Source organism: Triturus cristatus, chromosome 5_2, assembly GCF_964204655.1.
Source record: "Triturus cristatus chromosome 5_2, aTriCri1.1, whole genome shotgun sequence".
NCBI classification, from domain to species: Eukaryota; Metazoa; Chordata; class Amphibia; order Caudata; family Salamandridae; genus Triturus; species Triturus cristatus.
Window position 1 is genome coordinate 973,684,586 of NC_140588.1, and position 21,940 is coordinate 973,706,525.

The following is a 21,940-nucleotide window of genomic DNA, read 5'->3' on the forward strand; positions in this document are numbered from 1 at the left end:
AGGTCCCAAAAGCGAGACCTATTGGCTATGCCAATGCTTGTTTAAGAGTAATGTTCGAGTTTTAAAGTCCCGGTTCAAGGTCCCATTGTTTTAACATACTACAAGATCCATCATGCATTGCAGCTGTGCTTCTAAGCCTCGTACTGCTTTTCGAGGAGGCCAACGGGCCGGAGATTTCTCTACATTTGAGAGGCAGCCAGGGTTTGCGGGAGTTGCTGCACTCTCAAACAGTGAGACGAAGCGAAGGACTTCAGGGACAGCTACATTGCATATCAGGACAATGAGCGCACAACGAGCAGTGCCCAAAAGGTACAACATTTATCAATTACCACATAGCCAGACGTGAGTCCCTTGCTCACTTTGCCACTGGATTCAAGCAAGCCTGGCTGAAGACGGCTGAAATGCCAGAAACCGGTCCTAGGAAGCTTGTTTCCGGTCCAGGGAAGACATGGCTTGGCAGTTCGGGCTGCACTGTTCCCATGAGGCACAGGGTCAGACTGATTTGCATATGGCCATGTCTGAACTGGGGTGGCAGAGTGAGCTAAAGAACGGTGATGCATCAAACCCAGATCTGTTGACTGGGTGTGAGTGTTTGATTGGTTCTGATGCTCCGTCCATCACCACCTCCTTTTCTACCACTTTGTTCGCCATAAGTTGGCAGGGTATGCTCAGACGTGAGTCCCTTGCTCACTTTGCCACTGGATTCAAGCAAGCCTGGCTGAAGACGGCTGAAATGCCAGAAACTGGTCCTAGGAAGCTTGTTTCCGGTCCAGGGAAAACATGGCTTGGCAGTTCGGGCTGCACTGTTCCCATGTGGCACAGGGTCAGACTGATTTGCATATGGCCATGTCTGAACTGGGGTGGCAGAGTGGGCTAAAGAACGGTGATGGATCAAACCCAGATCTGTTGACTGAGTGTGAGTGTTTCATTGGTTCTGATGCTCCGTCCATCACCACCCCCTTTTGTACCACTTTGTTCGCCATAAGTTGGCAGGGTATGCTCAGACGTGAGTCCCTTGCTCACTTTGCCACTGGATTCAAGCAAGCCAGGCTGAAGATGGCTGAAATGCCAGAAACCGGTCCTAGGAAGCTTGTTTCCAGTCCAGGGAAGACATGGCTTGGCAGTTCGGGCTACACTGTTCCCATGAGGCACAGGGTCAGACTGATTTGCATATGGCCATGTCTGAACTGGGGTGGCAGAGTGGGCTAAAGAACGGTGATGGATCAAACTCAGATCTGTTGACTGGGTGTGAGTGTTTGATTGGTTCTGATACTCCGTCCATCACCACCCCCTTTTGTACTACATCAGGCTGGACAGCATGACGGCATGTGTTTCATAATCATTTTATTATTTAGCCGATGATGTACAAAGCAATTATTTTGGCGATACTGTACAGTATCTGCAAGAAGCATTTCATTTTTCCAATGCAGCACACCATCAGAAAAAAACATCGACAAAGCCGAAAGGGCAAGACAAATTTGCTTTACAAATACTTATTATTGTTATTGGTAGATACTATTTGTTAGCATCTTGGCTAACAGAAGCTACTCAAAAGACCAAAACAGTGCACAGACAGTGTAAACCACAAAAGGAAGAGGGAGCGTTACATGTTCATAATTTATCTCCCATCACCCAGCTATACAAAGGCATTATGTAAATCAACTGCCGACATTTAACCTGAAAAGAGAGCCCAGAAGTTATATCGTGAGATTATGACAGATAATCTGAAAGAATCCTACCAGACCACCATGTCATTTGAGAAATCGGTTTTGGTACTTAATTCAGCATAAAATGCTTTGGTGGCCTGATTAAACTCCTCGTAATGTAATGTAATATGTGCAGCCTTCTTTCTGGAGATGATTGATCACCTGCTAAATAGTAATAATACCTAATGGAGTTCATATTTTAACTTCATATGGACTTTTTTTTTCTTCCCTTCACAATGTAACAAGCATTGGCATAGCCAATAGGTCTCGCCTTTGGGACCTTATAAGTGTTTAGCCATGCAACAGTTGTTGTTGCACTAAGGATATTGTGCTGCATAACTAAATACTTATAAGGTCCCAAAAGCGAGACCTATTGGCTATGCCAATGCTTGTTTAAGAGTAATGTTCGAGTTTTAAAGTCCCGGTTCAAGGTCCCATTGTTTTAACATACTACAAGATCCATCATGCATTGCAGCTGTGCTTCTAAGCCTCGTACTGCTTTTCGAGGAGGCCAACGGGCCGGAGATTTCTCTACATTTGAGAGGCAGCCAGGGTTTGCGGGAGTTGCTGCACTCTCAAACAGTGAGACGAAGCTAAGGACTTCAGGGACAGCTACATTGCATATCAGGACAATGAGCGCACAACGAGCAGTGCCCAAAAGGTACAACATTTATCAATTACCACATAGCCCGACATGGAACTCTTTCCTTTGAGGCTTGAGTGTGGCATTGCGATTTTATTGCGGCTTATTAAGGCATATGTTGGCAGGGTTTTGGAGAAAGGACAGTATGAGGCTTGGAAGCACAGCTGCAATGCATGATGGATCTTGTAGTATGTTAAAACAATGGGACCTTGAACCGGGATTTTAAAACTCCTCATCGCATTTAGCATGTGATTAAGACCCATGTTGGGTAGAAACGAGTAATGCTTTGTCGATTGAAGAATAAATGTACCTACCTACGTCTCACTGGAGGGCTTGTTTTCGTGCTGCGGATCTTGCGTGGATATCTGGTGTTGTGTTTTGGCGGTGACGTCGCCCACAAGCCCCGACCCGCCAGGCTGGGCTCCCTTTCGTCACAGCTGCAATTGGATATATATGTATAAACATATAAATATCCTCATACATTATATATAAAATACCTAAAGTATAGAACAACATAAAAAATATGAATAATTTAAATAACAAATGTAATAATTAATTTCACCAAAATATAAAATAGTAAGATATTAGAACCCTCAAAACATATTCATTAAAAATAATATAAACATAACAAATATGTGAGATTGCTCGTTTAACATTTAAAAATACCCAATATTTCCTGTCATTTGCTGATATTCTTGATGCTGTATCTGAGACTGAGAATAGGAGGATTCATCTTAATCTACATTTGAAGAAGAAAAGCAAACCTACTATTACTGACACACTGCAATGAACATTGGGAAAACGTTCTCCAGCTTTGTCTTCAATATCTGCCTCCAGCACTCTTCCCCAGAACTGGCAGCATGTGCTCCCTTACCTGGGACATGACTTCTCACATTCGAAGATGCTGCTTGCTATAAGAACTTGCTCCGAGAATTCTTAGGGTTCCAAACCCTGGCGACAAGGGAATGCTCTGAAATATGAGGAACTTATTGCGGGACGTGTAGTCTATCTTGACTCCATATCTGTGTGTCACGTGGCATACATGTCAAAGATGCAACATTCCACACCACTCATCGCTCACACTTTGCATGTACTGGTGACCTCTTCTCCTTTAGAAGACCCAGGCACCCAGGAAGTTGGCATGAGAACTGCTCCTTTTCAGTCCAGTATTTACACAGTGATGGGCAGTAATTTTAGCGGGGAGGGGAGCGGGCAGTCCACAAACGCACACATATACAGTCACTCACACCCATGCATTAACAAATGTGCATACAAACATCCGTTCATAACACTCACTCACAATAAATTCATACATTTGTATGTACACACACATGCACGCACGCACCAAACTTACCTGCTCTCCAGCTCCTGGAGAGGGAAGCCTCGTAGGTCTCAGGAGGGTTAGGACTGATGCCTCTTCTCATTGGCTGACCTTAGATCAGCCAATGAGAAGAGGCAGCAGTCTCTCACTTGCCACAGAGTGGGATGGGCTCAGTGAGACTGCTGATCCCACCCCTTTTTGTGACGAGGTGTCCCTGATTGACACTTGGTCTGGGGACTTCAGGTCTTAAAACTGAAGTGACCATGTCCTAGCAATCAGTGACGCTCCCCCTGGTCACTAGGCCCTTGAGGCACTTTTGCCAGGCTGGGGAGATCACGCCCACAGGGTTGGAAAATCATCAGCCTGGAAAAGTTCAGGTCAGGCATTTAGCACATGTCTAACTCCTAGCTGCATGACTGTAACATGAAGATTGTCTGTCACGCTGATCTTTGCTCAGTCTGACACCCTACTGTCTGGAAAAAGGTGGGGAGTCGTGACCCCTCCACCCATACGGACGGGCTGCGGCTGTACATACAAGTGAGTGCGGCCTGAGAATCGTGATAGCTTTAAGTCTCAGAGTCACCAACAGGAGAGAATCTTTGCTTTTCAATGTCCTACCAAAGGACAGATCTCATTTGAATTGCCTGTTCAACGTCTTCTAACTGGAACTTGACCGCCTGCATGATCAAGCCCTCAGATCAGATTTAATGTGAAGTCGACACTGCTTCAAAGGGCGAAATAGTATGTTTCAATTTGCTTACTTTGTTTTGAGGCATACTTCGAACTGAGCACAAACTTTAGATTAATTTATGCGATTTCTGAGCTATTTCTAGTTTGATTCTTTAATTCCCTCTCTTTTATATATTTTACCCATTTTTCCCTAATATGTGGCTTGATTTTGTTTACTATAATTCTTATCTTTTGTAGATAACTTTGTTTTGAGCATTTAATCTCTTTATTTCTTTATGTCTTAACTGTATTGTAGTTTGACCACAATCATTGTCTCCAAGGACATTCTTCTGCTTGAACCAAGTGATCAAGGATGACCCAAGGATTTGTTACAGAACTGAAGAAACTCAGTGGGTCAGATTTTGATAGTTTGGTCACAATCACATCATGACCATGCCATCATCTAGACAGAATCAACAGAAGAGGTTAGATAGAAATTACTGCACCCCATAGAAGTTTATAGTTGGCAACTGGTAATACCCAACCTGCACCCAAAGACATAGACTACAGTATAATAACCTAGTATGCAACTGACAACCATTCACCAAAATGAACTGAAATATAAAGCAAATTTCTACAGCTCAACACAAGCTCAGACACAATAGGATAACACATAATGGTCATCCATAAACCAATAGGACACTCCACAAAAGAACAGATCCATCATTACGCATATTTGATAGAAAACAAAACTAGTTGCCATGACTAGAAAGCCTAAGAAGCATGTAAAAAAAAGAAGCCCAAGGCTATTAAATAGAAACAGGCACTATATAAATGTTGGTGACACCATATAAATAACAAGCATTTGCAATGCAACAGGTCTCGCATTTGCGCGAGTTTGAGCCATTGACATTGTAAATGACAATGCCTTATATTTATGTGTTTTGAAAACCTGCAAGTGGTGCGAAAACACGTACTTTGTACTTATAGCCGTTGCTCTTTTATTGCCAGTCTTGCTTCTCATAAGCAAGGACTATAAGTACAAAGTACGTGTTTACACACCACTTGCAGGTTTTCAAAACACAGAAAAAAAGTCATTGTCATTTACAATGCAATAGCGCAAACTCTTGCAAATGCTAGACCTATCGCATTGCAAATGCTTGTAACTGTGGCCTTCTACACCGTGAATTCAATCCATGTTTTGACATCTGTCCTGATAATCTATTTCCTCAATACTATTACATGACCGCCATAAAAACTCAATGTCCATCCAACAAATCAGAGGCAAATCTACTGGTGAGGGGTCTGCCCTCATGAGGATTTATTGCCTGTAAAGTGATGGCATGAACCCCAAGCCAGCCTTCCTGGACCAGGACTACCATGAATTGGTTGGAGCCACTTTCACAGCACATTAACGCACTGGAGAGTGCCGCATTTTACCAACTCAAACACAGCTTAGTTTGTTGTATTACAAAGCAAAGATGCCCATATCTCAGAACAGGTTCACAAAGATCTATTTGTTTGGAGTTTCAAATCAATTAAAATACTTAATCCGGGGTCCCCAGCTTACAGAAATGACTCAGTGTGGGCCTGTACTAGTTTTTCATCAAAGTCTGATCCCATGCGAATGCAAGAAAGGTTAAAAAAAAGAAAAAAAGAAAAAAAACAGTGACTAAGAAAGCAAGGATGGCCAGGGTGAGATAAGGAGAAATGTAGTGTATGGGGTGGAAGAAAGAGGCATGAGCGGAATCTAGGCTAGGCAGCCCTGGTATTAATCAACCCTGCCATTAAACAGCACCAGATGGGCACCTAAACTAACGTTTGAGCCCATGCACTTCCAGATTAAACACTGCAATTATTCAAAGTCACCCATGCGTGACTGGGCGAGTGGGGGGACAAAAAAAAAAACACACACACACACAAGATGGGCAAGCAGTGTAGCATCTGAAACAAGTGGTGCAGAGAATCATGCTGGAGCATTTCAAAGAAAACAAGCTGGCCACAAAGCAACCATAACACAGAAGGGAGAAGTGCACAAACAGATGCCTTGGACCGCTGATCAGTAGGAAACCAAGAAATGCAAGTGAAAAAAGTGTAAACAAGCACCCACCATTGCTTTAGCTAGCGTCTCATGAGAGCTGTGTACATTAATGAAAGCTCCCGAGTTGGTACACATGTAAAAGGGCCGCTTCTCAGGAGAGGTAATAGAAGACGAAGACATGGTGTACAGCCTAATATAAATAAGGCCAGCAAACAGAAAGCAAACAAAGGTGAATTACAAACCACAAAGTTAATGGTAAGCAATTGGTGGCAAGCATTCCTAGGTCACCTTTCCGAGTGTTGCCAAGACGTCTTTAGCTAATCATCTGGTATGCTTCGACCTAAAGAGGTGCAATGGCAAAGCCAATAGTTTTCATGGCGAGACCTATTGGCTTTGCCAATGCCCATTCTTTTTCCCATTTCTGTCAATGGCTTGGTTCTTAGTGGAGCGTAAATTGCGTGAGATAGGAAGCCGTGCAACTATTTAGTAATGGCTGTTTTTATAAGTGATGTAATAGAACTTGAATTTAAAGCATTGTTTTAATACTGGGAGATGGAGTCTTGCACACCAGTGTGAAGAGCACAGCTCCTTCAATCTCGGCAGGATAGAGGCTTGCGCGTGCATTCTGGCAGTACTGTGGGAAAGGCAGAGATTGACTAAGTTACCAAGAGAAACTCTGCACAGATAAATAGGAGATTTTATACTTTATTTTGGTATGGGAGCATTTTGTTTTAGATTGCTAATAGTCAGTGGGATCAGTGCATCCTTAAGCAAAACAAGAGAATGCAACGCTGTGCTGGAGTTATAACGAATGTCCTCCCGAAGTAAAGAAAAAACAGCAATAATGAAATAAAATATCAGAGAGACTGAAGACCAGGGCAAACATGGAGCTCAACTCCAAAGGAACATGTCGACCGCGGGCACGGAGCAGATCGCCATGACGTATTTGCTCGGCTTTTTCTGCCGAGCCACTTGGACGGCCTCGCCTCACCTGTTAATGGGTTTCTTGTCTTTATGGGGCCATGTGTTTGGCCCCATAAAGATAAGAAAACTTTTGCGACGAACGCAAAGCAGGCCAGGCCGTCCATATGGGACGGCTCAAAAAGTCAAGCAAATACATCACCAACACCTCTTTTCCAATGGCTGGCCACCGTTTAGCATAAACGGTGACGCCAGCCAATGGAAAAGAGGGGCGGGGCTTAATGCTCCTTACAGAAAATGCCTGTTAACACTAAATCTCGCCAGCGAGACTGCGCATGTCTGTGCAGTCTTACGCCAGGCGAGACCTAAAAATGACTGCTAAAGAGGGCGGAGCTTGATCCACAACCATTACAAATGGACAGTGGCCTCAAGTTGAAAATAATGGATTAAAGAAACTTTACACTGACTGGACCAGAATGACAAGGGCTAAAAAAATACACATTCATAATTTTAAATGTGCATAGGTTCTCCTCTAAATAGGAGTAGACATTTCACTTCCACCCTAACATTCTGGTAATTAGCATGTTTATATGTTTATGTGTTGAGCCTCAAACGCGCCTTTTTTCAGAGATACAATAAATTCAGTTAAAACATTTAGGCCATTTGAGTATGAAATTGTGGAATATGTCAATGGTAAAGAGAGTGTGAAAAGTCCAGCTGCTGTTGTGGCAAACTTGAGACTACATGTCTGATTTACTTTCATGTGTCTGCACTTAACTGAAAATGAAAACTTTATTCTCCAAACTTTCACTTAATTACTCTTCTTTTCAATTATAAGTTCAAAGTGAACCTCTGGATGTTTGCCAGAGCTTTTATTTGGGAATTTTTAGGATTTTCGTTTAAACCATCTGCTAGCAGCTCTCAGGAGCTATATACATCCTGGTTCATTGCAGGACTATAGTTTGTATGCAACAGTACAAAATACAGCCTTCAAGAATGAATTTGTTTATTCCATGCATTTTAATTATAGGATTTGTTAAGCGCCATCTGGTTGGTAACAACTCGACAATTGTTTTATTGACGTATTTCAGTTTTACAGTTTTGTCTGTGCAATTAACTGCAGCTACGAAATCTAGATACAGAAAAACAGAAGCAATGAGAGAGAGAGATGAGTGAGAGAAAGAGACAGGGAGAGAGTGACAGATAGAGGAAGGGCAACAGCAGCAACACATGGAAGGACTCCTGGTGGCCATCAGACCTAGGACCCGCACACATTTATGTGGCACCCCTTGCTAAGATCATAGAGCCATTTGGCTTTGAAATAATATCCTACGCTGATGGCGCTCAGCTGATTTACACTTTTGACAAAAATCTGGCTAAAACCAAAGATCGTTTTTCGAAGGGAATGCTAGCCATCTCTATGTTGGATGACAGCTAACTGTCTACAGCCGAATGTCGATAAAACCAAGATCATGTTGTTTGGTAAGGCAACAACTCTTTGGTCCGATGAGTGGTGGCCCTCTTAATTGGGGGTAGTTCTGTCTCCCAGACAATCTGGGAAGAATCTTGGGGTAAAAATTGACCAAGCCCTTTCTATAAAAGATCAGATTTTGGCTACTACTGGATTGTGTTTTCACACCATGCGTCTATTACATAGAATCTTTCTTTTTAGCTGACTGGACTACAGGAACGCTTTACTGGCTACAGTAAATGAGATGCTTATGGTCAAATTGCAAGTGGCACAAAATACAGCAGCCAGGCTTGCTCTCAGTCTTCCTTCTGGAACGCCTTCGCCCCCTCACTGAAATCCTTACATTGGCTACCAGTAAGGAAGAGAAGTATCTTTAAAATCTGCTGCTTCACCCATATTGCCTTAAGGGGTAAAGGACCCAGATATCTCCAACAGAAACTTAAACGTAACATACCTTCTAGAAGCTTAAGATCCCAGGACAAAGCCATGCTGAGCGTACCCCATATTCGTTTGTCTAGGTACGGTGGTGGAGCCTTTTCCTACCAGGAGCCATTTTTTTTGCAACAAACTACCTCTTCACATTCGTCTCTGCACTAACTACTGTCAATTTAGGAAACTGCTGAAAGCGTCCTTATTTTAAGTTATTTCTCTCTTGGTGATGCTTGCTTGCATCTATAGGCAGCGCTGAGATGCCCCAGGGGAAGTTGTGCGCTATATCAAATTTAATTAACATAACTCCCTTCAATCATGCCAGAAACATCGGGATCATCAATGACAACAAGCTCACCATGAAATCACAGAACACCATCTCCTCAGTCTGCTTCCTCACTCATGCTACGTAAGATCTTCAAGTGGATACCCCTAAACACGAGACACAAGCCCTCATGACCAGCTGACTGGACTACGGCAATGCCCTTACTTAGGAATCGCAACATACCTTCTACAGAGACTTCAAACGATACAGAACGCTGCAGCCAGACTCTTCCAAGGCCTTCCCCAATGAACCCAAATCACACCCCACTTCAGGAAACTCCACTGGCTCCCCGTAAAGAAGAGATGCTAATTCAAGCTGCTGACCCACGCACACAATGCTCTACACAACCCAGGACCCACCTACATTAACCACCACCTGAACTTACACCAACCCATGAGAAGATGCCCTTTCACTTACCCATACTCCCCGCATCCACCGAAGCAGAAGTGGAGGATGCTCCTTCGCCCTCATCACAGAAAAGACCTGGAACAGCCTCCCCAAGCACCTCCGGACCATCACCTCACTTCCAGAATTTCAAATAGCCCTCAAGACCTGGCTGTTTGAATAAGCTTCTGGGCCTGCAAGCCCTGGATACCATATCGGGTGATTAGCTGCACTTTATGAATCCTGATTGATTGATTGATTGATTGATTGATTGATTGATTGATTGATTGATTGATTGATTGAAGGGAGAGAAAGAGAGACGGACAACCTCAATGGATAAAAGAGTTAAGGGAGAACGAGCAACAGGGTTTGAAATAGGGCAGAGAATGAGAGAGAGTAAGAACAAGATGGGGAAAGAGAAATTAAGAGAAAATGGAAAGAACAAAAGAATGGGAGAGGGGGGGCGCTAGGTGGCGCATGACCATGATGGCCGCACACCGGTGAGGCTCTGATAGCTTGGCGGCATGATCCTTCAATAATCCTTCATCACCTTCACTAATTCTCTCTCTAAAGCCTGTCGCTTGTTTTCCTTGTTATCCTCCTCCTCTGGTGCAAGTTTCGAATTCCTCTGCCCTCGGCAGGTGCCTTCTACACTGAACCTCGCTGTGTGTGGGCTGGCGCGGTGACAAGCCTGGAGCACCAAGTGGCTGCTATCTCTACGAGAGCCCGGAGTTCCCACATGGCAGCGGGCCCTTTCATCTGATGGGCGGTGGCTGTCCGCTTCCGCCTGGAGGCTCCCAACTGCCCGTCTGTAGCGTCTACAAATCACTGGGCCATCCTCAATGGTGACCGGCTACCATACATTCCTGCATGAGGCGGTAAGACGTGCGCAGGGTACGTGAACCGCCATAATTGCTGCAAGGTCGTGAGCACGGCTCGCTACCCATGCCATTGCAACTTCGTCGGACATTGGCTTCCTCCTAATTTCCCCCCACGCACTGCGCTACCACATTGAAGATACACTTTATATTGTGCTGACTCATCTTCACTACTGCGGGAGAGACTGTTTGACAAATACTACGCTGCAACCCTCTCTTCTCTCACTGCGCGGCATTGGGCCCTTCCCCCGCTTGCCGGAGACCTCGAGGGAACGCCATTATCTTGGAGCTGCGGGACCTCACGTAATCCCCCTTATACTGCGCCTGAAGTGTGATGCCCTCACTCACACCAGGGAGACCCGTTCCGTGAGTTGCAGGGAGGGCCGCCGGACATTGGGGGAGAGAATAAACATTTACAGACTGCATTGAACCCACTAGGCTGCGTGGTGTTGGAGCTGGTATTGTTGCCTTGAACTTTGCTGAAGCATACCTGCTGTGTTCCCAGCTGCGACCCAGCGCTGTTGCTTTTCCACTTTTTCAGTACCTCCGGTAGGGGAAACCCATGGCCCCTGGATACCGGTGAGTGGTCCTCTCGCTGATCTCTGGGGAGTGCGGGGCGCAAATGGGGGCGAGTCTGGTGCCTTACGCAAGCCCCGGGATGTACATGTCTGACCACGTTGCGCTGGTCCCTTCACTGCTTGCTCCCCCCATCAATGTACTTGTAACGGCGGCTCCCAGGGGCTGATCGTCGTGAAACGACCCGCTACGCATCAGTAACTGCTGGATTGTACGTCGTTGCGGGGGCGAGCTCTACCATCCAGGCTCGCCCTGTTGTGCTGAATCCCGTCCCTAGGCCACAGGTTGGAGGTGAACTCAAGTTAAAGGTTCTAATTACTGGCCCGTAGACTGCTCAGCTTCCCACCGGTCTGTCATACGTCAAAGGGCTACATCTCACCTGTTTGCGGTGAAGGAGGACGGACACGCTGTTAGATAGCGCCGCAGCTCTATCCACTTCCACGTGCGGTGCACCCCCTGCTGCACCAGCCATCTCGTACAAGCACCTCTACCTATTGGGCGGCATAGACTACTCTCTGTACCACGCTGTGCAGTCCTTACTGTTCTGTGATCTTACCTCGCAAATTACAGTAGGTGCGGGATAAAGAGGCCTTGATTTGTGGAGTCCTGGCTTCGTAACTACGCTTGTCATTATTGTCTTACGGTCGACTGTTCGCTAGGTCTTCTGGCTGCCAATACTCAAGCCATCTACATCCAGCTGTATCCGCCTTACATGCTTGTCTACAACTGGAGTTTGCTGGCATTCGGGAAATCGGCAACCTCCTGACGGCTCCCGCTTCCTTTTGCTGCTGGCTCACAGCTGCCTCTACCAAATCCGCTACCGTCCACCTCCCTGGTGCCGTTCGCGAGCCCTTCAGGCACCTGCTCTCCTCGTAATTCTCAGACAGCAATTACAATTGCGGACAACTGACCATTCTCCACTCTGCTATAACACCATAATCCGGCGAGGGAGTGATCTCCACTATCGCTTTTTGACTGTACTAGCGCCGCTCTATCCTGCTGCAGTGATAGGGAAACCGGATGTTCGACAGCCCAAACTTGTCTTTGACTCCGAAAGGGCGGCAACGAGCTCGAGCTCGGCAGACTCTGTCCAATCCAGCGGGGAGCCATTACAAGCACAGGCCTCAGCCCCGGAGGACGAGGTCAAGACCTTGCTTCTCGCTATGCAGCATAGCCTTACAGACCTCTCCGGGAAAATGGACACCATGAATAGCCGTTTGGATTTCCTGTTCCAGAAGGTGGATAAACATGATGAGCAAATTAAGGAAGCTGAACGCCGCATCTCTGACAATGAGGATATCACATCTCAGCTGCTGCAACAAACGACCCAGATGGGCAAGCTCTTGAAGGTCATTGCTGCAAAGAATGAGGACCTTGAAGCCCGCACCCGCCGGAATAACATTCGAGTCATAGGCATCCCGGAGAGTACCAACACGGGACGCATGGAGGACTATATCGAACGCCTTTTGAAGGGCGCTTTTGGTGAGAGCACATTCTCCTCACAGCTCATTGTGGAGAGGGCGCACCGCTCCCTGGGCCCCAGACCTCCTCCAGGCAGCGCCCAACGGCCCATTGTGGCTCACCTTCTCAATTACCGTGATTGCGACTCTGCTCTTAAAATGGCCTGGGAGACCAAATCGCTCCATTTCGAAGGTAATGACTTCACCATTTACCCGGACTTCACGGTAGTGGTGCAGGAGGCATAACGTAAATTCCTGATGGTCAAACAAAAGCTCCGGAAGGCGCAAATTGAATACGCTCTCATTAATACAGCACGGCTGCGGGTCACCTTCCAAGGCAAGCATACCATCTTCACCAATCCGCAACAGGTCGAGGATTTCCTCAAATCAGTCAAGCTACGCTCCCACAAAGAGATTCTAGTGTTTGCAACTCCAGGTCTCCATCTCCAACTACGGATTGACTCCTCAGTTAGACATTACTCCGAAGCTAACTCTGAGTCAAGCAAAAACTCCGTTAAGGCGCAGATCGCATATGCACTTCTGTTTCCAACGAGGTTGCGTGTTTTCCATCACGGCACACATTCCATATTTACCAACACATACCAGGTGGAGGAGTTCCTCAAGCTCGTCCTGTGCCGCTCCCCGGGGAGTACCTCTCAAGCTCCCGCACCCAGATCGCCTTCTCCTCATTCTGACGGATTGACTCAGATGGCTATTGCATCGGGGGGAACTTCCCTACCTGTGGCGAACTCTTAATTGCCTGATATCGGCTGAACTGTATTGTGGCTGAGGACACAGAGGCTAAGCATCCTGTGCGGCAGGCTCCATCCCTCCCCAATGTGTCACACTGCTATCTCCTTGTCATGGATAGATAAGTGATTCACTTGGCATATGGACTCTGGGTTTTTTCTTTTTCTAGGGTGGGCACAAACACATGGGGTGGGTGGGTTGCTACTGGACTATGCCAAGCACCCTCCCTTCTTACCTCATTCCCCTCCGGGGGCACAGAGGCACTGCCTGGGCAGTATTGTGGGAAGGGAGGCTTCTGTGTCGCACTGGCAATCCCCCCATATGGGTGATCCCCCCTGTTTATGGTTTTTGTTCTTTGTAATGCACTACGGATCTGCTTTGAACTGGACTGCATTGTCATGGTTTTCTTGGGTTTTAGGTGGATGGCACATTCCCAGCACGATTGGGGTGCTGTTGTGGGAGGGGGTGGGACTGGGACTGTTGTGGTTTTTTACTGGCTCCAATGTACTTTACTTGCAGCTCAGCACACCTGCACACCTTGCGAGACCTATGCATAGACATCTCCCTAAGGACATCTCTAGGCACATATCACCTCCTTGGTAATGTCCTCGACCCCTGACATGCTTCGCTTAAATCTTCTCATGTGGAATATTAGGGGCCTCGGAGACCCCCACAAACAATGCCAAATCCTCGCTTTCCTGGACAGTCATCAGATCCACAAGGCTGTGCTCCAAGAGACACACACAGATCCGCGTTGATTGCCCTGCTTTGGGGGCAGATGGGCGTCGGATCGAGTCTTTTCTTCATACTCAACATATTCTCGGGGCACCTTGATTCTGGTTAGGAAGGGCACGCCCTTTATTCTGGGCGATTCCCTCAGTGACACGTCCGGCAGGCATTGCTTACTCTGGGGAACGCTGGGTACGCAGTCGGTCACACTGGTTTGCTGTTATGGGCCCAACTCTGATGAACCGGACTACTTCACTGCATTATGGGGGCAAATCCTTAAAGTGGGACCCACCCATGTCATCTGGGGGGGGGGACACTTCAATATTGCACTGTGCCCGTCACTTGATAGATCACACCCTCAACCTCATCACTACACCAAAGCTCATGAGACACTTTCACACCTGCTCCCTAAATACGGGGTCATCGCTGCATGGCGCCATGTACATTCTGTAGGGAGAGAGGGTACATACTACACCACAGTGCACGCTTCCTGGTCCCGCCTTGATTTTGGATTGTTTCCCGGGGGGTCGCACCTTGGATAGTCTCAATAGAGCACATGGCCAGAACCCTTTCAGACCATGCCCCCGTATGCATGCAGATAGCGCCCCCTAGCTCAATCGCTACTCCGCGCTGCTGGCGGCTCGTGCCTGAGGCGCTATTGGATACTGTCTGTCAGGTAGAGCTGGGGGAGGAGATCGCAAGCTTCTTTAGTCGAAACAAAGGCTCGGTTGCACATATGAGCACACTTTGGGAGGCTTTTAAAGTTACTGTGAGGGGATTCTGCATGGCAATAACAACTGGAAGCAGATATGTGGCGAGAGGCGTCCGGTTCTCAGAGGGCTGCGCTTCGAGATAAACTCACTGAATACACCACCAATGCTGAGCGGGAAGTTCGCTTTCGAGGTAAATATTTTTCCGCTCGTCAATATGGGGAAGGGGAACGACCTGGTAAAGCGCTGGCGATGGATATTCGCCAGCCTCGCTTCTCTAACTATATTATGGACATACTCGATGCTCCGGGAGAATGTCACAGGGATAGTCAGGCTATCTTGCATACCTTTACTGCTTTTTACAGGGATCTCTATAGCACCCGTAGAACTGAGCCCCCTGATTTCACTCCTTTTCTTGAAGATATCGCCCTAGGGTGGTTGGGGGATAATCAACGGGAATTTTTGGCTCTGCCCCTCGAGGAGGATGAGTTCCGCGAGGCAATTATGCAAATGCAATCAGGGAAAGCCCCAGGCTCCGATGGGCTTCCCATCGACTTTTACAAGTCCTATATCGACCAGCTGATCCTGGTGCTGAGAGAGGTGTATCTGGAGGCTCTGGAGTTGCAAATCCTCCCAGACTCGATGAGGGTGGCCCTTATTATCTCCCTCCTGAAACCTGGCAAACCTGCGGATCATTGTGATTCGTATCGGCCTCTCTCCCTCATTAATACTGATACAAAACAAACTATTGGCGAAATTACTGGCAAACAGGCTCAGCCTTTTAATGGAGAAATTAGTACTGCCTGATCAGGCGGGATTTATCTCTGGACGGGCGACCTCCCACAGCCTTTGCACGCTATTTTCCATCTTACGAAATGTTGACCCGCAATTGGCGCTCGTGGCAGTCTTTTTGGACGCCACGAAAGCCTTTGATTCTGTGGAATGGGATTACCTCTTTACTATACTCCAATGCATGGGGCTCCCTATTGGGTTTTTTCATGGATATGCCTCCTTTATGCCTCTCCGACAGTGAGATTGATGATTAATGGGCACACATCCTCTGTTATTCCGCTGACTCGGGGCACCTGCAAAGGCTGCCCCCTTTCCCCCTATTATTTGCCCTTGCAATAGAGCCCCTTGCGGCAAAACTCAGACAGCACCATCAGGAAAAGGCTTCTTTCGTCCTATACTAGTTTCTCTCTATGCGGACGATGTCACCTTGTATGTTAGGGACCCGATTCGGAACCTCAACCCGCTCCTTCAGGAATTTGTTAGATTCGGTGGGCTATCGGGCATACACATCAACTGGGCTAAGTCTTTACTTTTCCCTCTCACTCAAGCAGTAACACCATTCCCCATGGACTTTCCCCTACAGTGGTGTATGGACGAAGTGAAATACTTGGGGGTACACATTGTTACTGACCGCGAAGAACTGCTGAGACTTAATTATGTACGCGCATTAGACCATATAACAAGTCACATCACACGGTGGATCGCCCTCCCCCTCACCATTGTGGGGCGCATCTCCCTTATCAAAATAGTTGTCCTCCCCAAGTTCTTATATTTGTTCTTGAACATCCTGGTTTACCCAGGCAGATTCTTTTTTTATGCTCCGCTCGTGCTAATAAGACTAGTTTGGGGCGGAAAGCAGCCTCGGTTGCAATGGGACACACTCATACGTCCCTACTCTCAGGGAGGTTTCAATGTCCCCAATTTTGAATTGTACTATTTGTGTGCCCAGGCAAACTTTGCCCATTATTGATTTCACCCTCCCAGATCTACGCCATAAGTTGTTACGAAGCATTGGCTGATGGACCCTATCCCATTGGACGGAGCAATACTATCTGCACCTGAGCCATGCATGACGGGTCTGACCTCAGTGGACTGTACAGTCAGAGCATGGCAACGCCTTGCTCGCCTTCGCCAGGCTTCCATGCTCTATTCCCCACTGCTTCCACGTACATATCACCTGAAGATGCCAGTCCTCCAGGAGGGAGTTTTTACTAGGACTAAAGCTAAGTTAAACATAACTTGCTGGGGAGATCTCTGTTTAAGTGGCAAATTTCGTATTATGCCGCAATTATTTCAAGGAGCTCCCCCATCCCCTATGGATGTTTTCATGTATGTCCGTCTGAGACAGGGTATCAAGGAACATACACCCTCGTACCCTTTGGAACCCCCTATGGTCGCCCCACTGTGTCATATGTTACGAGCCACCAGTGCTTCCCATTTGGTATCTATACTGTACCATAGCCTCTACACTGACATGATATACTCCCCCTGCGCTGCACGCGCCAAATGGAGCGCTGAACTTGGGCATGACATTACTGATCAGCAGTGGGAATATTGCTGTAAACAGACTGAGTTGGTCTCCTCTAGCAGTAGATTATGCATCACCCACTATAAGTTCCTACATCGTCTCTATTATACCCCGGTCAGGTTACATCAGTATGGTCTTGTGACGAGACCCGAAGTGACAGGTGCAAGGCAGAGAATGCTGATTTTCTCCACCTTGCGTGGGAATGTGGCGCAGTATATACATACTGGCAACAGGTGTTTGCGGCACTGGACTGATGACGCTCTTGAAAATCTCACGGTCCCCGCTTCTGGTGCTTCTTGGGTATGCTGAGGCGATTCCAGCGGCACAGCGCATATTTGTTGCATTTAGTATACTGCTTGCCAGACGACGGGTGGCTTGTAGGTGGGGCAGGGGCCATGCGCCTAAATTCAAGGAGTGGATTGGGGACCTGATACTTTGGCAGGAACAAGCATATACTTATGCCGAACTCCTCCCATCCTCGTCCCGGCCTCATGACATATGGGACCCTCTCAAATTGTACCTTAGAACACATCCAATAGAACCTACTGCAGGCCCATGCTTACCTCCTCCATAATGTAATTTGTGCCCTGTTTGTCTGTGGGAAATGGGCCCTGGCTTCTGCTGTGGTTGTACTGATGACTGTTGATGTACTCATTCACTATGCATAAATGTGGGATTTGTGGCGGATGGGCGGGAGGTGCATACTATTGATGTCTTTGTAATTCTTATTTGCACCTACTGAGGTAACCACAAGATGTATAACTGCTATTGCTGTGCATGGTCTTTCTACATTGACTCTAACATACTGAACCCTATTTTTCTGCCCTGTCGTATCTCTGAAAATGCTATAAAAAAAATAAATTTAAAAAAAGAATGTGAGAAGCAGGGAGTATGGGAACGCCAGAACGTGAGCAGAGGGGATGAGAGAGAAAGGAGAGAGAAAGTGAAGGGGAGAGAATGAGAACGAGAGAAACAAAGAACAACTACTATAAACAATTCTCCCACACGGCCACTTCCATCACAAAGGTAAAGGATGATCTGAAGATGCATCCGCCGCCCCCTCACAGGAAAACCCGGAAAAGGCACGAAATACAAAACGTACTGCCTAAGACACCATCAGTATTGAACTGAAATAACCTGAAATGTGGGAGAATGAGAGAGACAAAGACACAGCAACAGGGACAGAGCATGAGATAGAGAAATCAAGGAACAAAGATAGAGAATGAGAAGGAGGACAAATGGAAAATAGAGAAGAAAGGGAGAACAAGAGAGGAGAAGGAAGAGACAAAGGACCTGAAAATAAAATAGAGATAGGAGCGAGAGAAAGAGAAAGAGGAAGTAGATGGCACAAAAGAGAACAATGGAAAAAAGAGAGAGCGGAGAGTGAAGAAAGAGAGCTACATAGTGGTGCAAAATAAAAAAGAAAAGAGACAGACAGAGAAAGAGTAGAAAGAAATAAAGAGAGAGAGACAGATAAGAGTAGAGAGAGGATAGAAAGTGAGGAAAAAGGGAGAATTCAACAAAATGAGAAGCAAGAAGAAAGTTGAGCGAGAGAAAGAATTTTACAACGCCAAAGATAATTAATCACATATTATTTTGAGACGTAAAGGCAAAGTCGCGGCCTGTCCTCTGCTAAAGTAGCGGGGTGGGCCGGAAGAGGGAGGTGGGGGGGGGAGGGCTCAGGGCTGAAATAAAAAAATAACATAAAAAAAAAAAAAAAATTACATGATTTCCGCCACCTCCGCCGTCCGCTTAATCCTGCTCTTCCTACTTCTGGGACGGGCTCCCAGATTGCACTGCGGGCAATCATAACGCTGCAGGAAAGCAGAGTCAGGATTGGCCTGAGTGCTACAACTTTGCGCTTCCAGGCAGACTGGGAGCCTGTGCCTGCTTCTCCAGCCCCAGCAGCTGGGGCTGGAGAAAGCTTCACTGCGCATGAGGTGTTTGGCAAGCCTGAAACTGCCGGCCAAACACCTCATGCGCAGTGAAGGGACAAGGGAGTGTTTGCACTCCTCCACCACAGTGTCATCCCCTTCTACCCGCCACCAAGACTCGTCAGAGTCCTGGCGCGGGTCCAGGAGGATTAAAATAAAACGATAATAAAATGGGTTAGAAATCCGTTTTATTATCGTTTTATTTGCGGCTGGTGGCAGGGGGCGGGCGGCGCTCTTCCGTCCTATTTTGTCTAGAAACTTATGGCCCGCACCTTGACAACAATTTGTTTAATGATTCAGAATAGTCTAGGTATTAAAACATGATCACCAAATATAGGTTATGATATTGAAATGACTGTGGAGCGCCTGACCCAGTGATGTTGCGAAGCTCTTTGCTGTTCTTTATGCTACCCCTTGGGTAGGAGGTCTTGTCTTCGAGGGGGGGGATGAGTTGGGCACAAATCATGATGACGCACCTGACCCTGTGCTGTTGAGAACATGCTGCAGAGAACATTTTGTGGTAGGTGAGGCCCAAGAAGAAACTCTTGCAGCCTAACCGGGGAGCAGCATTTTTTGAAGGTAGCCCATCCTTGAAGCAGCCAGAAGGTAGTTTTAACTAAGCATGAGGTGGCCCCTGCTGGTCCTGAGACTTTCTGGAACATTGATCTCCACTGTTTGAACAGTGGAAGGGAAGAAGGTGGCGAGGTCAGCACAACAGTGGCTGGTGGTAGCCTCAACATCAGAATATCCTGACAAGACCAAAGGAACAGACCCGCGGATCTCAAGACAAGCGATGCAATGAAGGAACCTTGTGTCCTGGCCTCCACCATTGGATACTCCCCCTACAAACTGAGGGCTGTGCTGCAGGGCCAGGTTTCCCTCTCACTTGCATGTGCAAAGGTGCGCCCTCTAGGGGTTGAGTGGGGTCCTTGCAATACATGGTTATCCTGATGGTGTCAGTTGAAACATGGTCTTTCTGTGGGCCTGGATGAGGTTGTGCACTGCCTCGGTATAAGAAAGATACTGGGATGTGTGAGTTGTGTTGCTTGTTTTACATTATATGTACTTTCATCAACTAGGGAGAGAATGTGGCCAAACGGCTAGGACGGTCGACCTCGGAGCTGGGGAACCAGGTTCGAGTCTCAGAAGGGACGCTCAACATTCTGGGCAAATCACTTAATCTCCCTGTGCCTACCAAAAATGAATGTGTCCATCTGTAACGTAACTGGTGCTCATGTAAAGCGCTCTGATACCCTCGGGTCTAGTGTGCTCTATATAAAACTCACCCAAAAAAAAGGGCACTTCTGGCTGTGAATGTTTGAATTCATCAGTCAGGGCAGGGGAACTTTCATACTGGCTAGCCTCTAGGGAAACTTCATCTTGAATTATCACAAAAAGAACAAACGACAGACCAAGGTCCAGCTCAACCAATCCACATGTACCAACAATAATACGGTGGTGCAACACTCTTCCTGCACCCGTCGTTCAAGGGTGCAAATCACAGCCGTAATTTTTCAAAAGAAGATGGAAGGTGCACTCATAGCCAAGTCAAACACGTGAGCAATAATTCTGGAAATACTTCTTTTATTAAATCAGTCCTTAAAAAACGGCACACAGCCAACGCGTTTTGTTCCCAAAAGTGCCAAGAAGGGAACTTCGTCAGGGCTGCAACAGTCATAAATAACGTACATTAACAATACATTACTAACATTTAAAATTACATACAAGTTTGACCAAATGACAAAGACAAAAAAACAAAACAAGAAATGACCCACAACATTTATATAAAACAGTATTCTTTTTCACATGTATAAACACAAACGTGTCAACAAGATATTAAAAGCAAAAGCGCCATATTATTGAAATAACTATATGTCACACTTTTGATATATCCAATCTACAAATTTAAAAAACATAAAAGTAACATATTTATCAGAACAAACACAAAAGAAGAGAGAGTACAGGGAGAAAAGGCAAAAGCAGGAACATATCATTGAACATAGTATCATAACAATTTTTTCTACATATGTGCATGAGAACCAAAAGGGTCATGGCCCAGTTGTATATCACTATTCCTAGTGCTGTTATTGTATAAATATCCTAGATAAAAAGTAATCTCTTCTTTTAAAACTTTAAAACCATGCAGTATACCAAAGGCAAATCACCAAGCCCCATTTGCATTACCTATAATTTACCGAAAACAGAAACAAAAGCTAATGAATCAAAATATTTGAATAGACCGCACGTCTTTAAATGTATAACCAATCGGTGAAGGGCAAATATATTATTTCAACAGAGCACGTCCAAAAAGCACAATACACCTGCAACAGACATAAATAAACGTCTGTGTTGAGAAAAAACATCCCTATTTGATGCTATAGTTGTAAGTATTTAACCATCTACCATGCAGAAGTTAACTCTTAACAACTGAAAATTAATCAAAACCACAACACCAATGCACGGTGTATTGTTTTTAGAAATAGAGGACCCAAGAAGAAAAAGCATGTATTTAAAAAATATATATATAATCTCACTTTATGGGAATATGCACGTGTGGTAGCGATGAATAATTTCCCTAAATAGAGTGCACGTCAGACCCAGATTGAAGTTGATAAATGTCTAAAATAAAAAGAGGTCCCTATAAAGTCTTAAAACTATACATTCACTTAAATA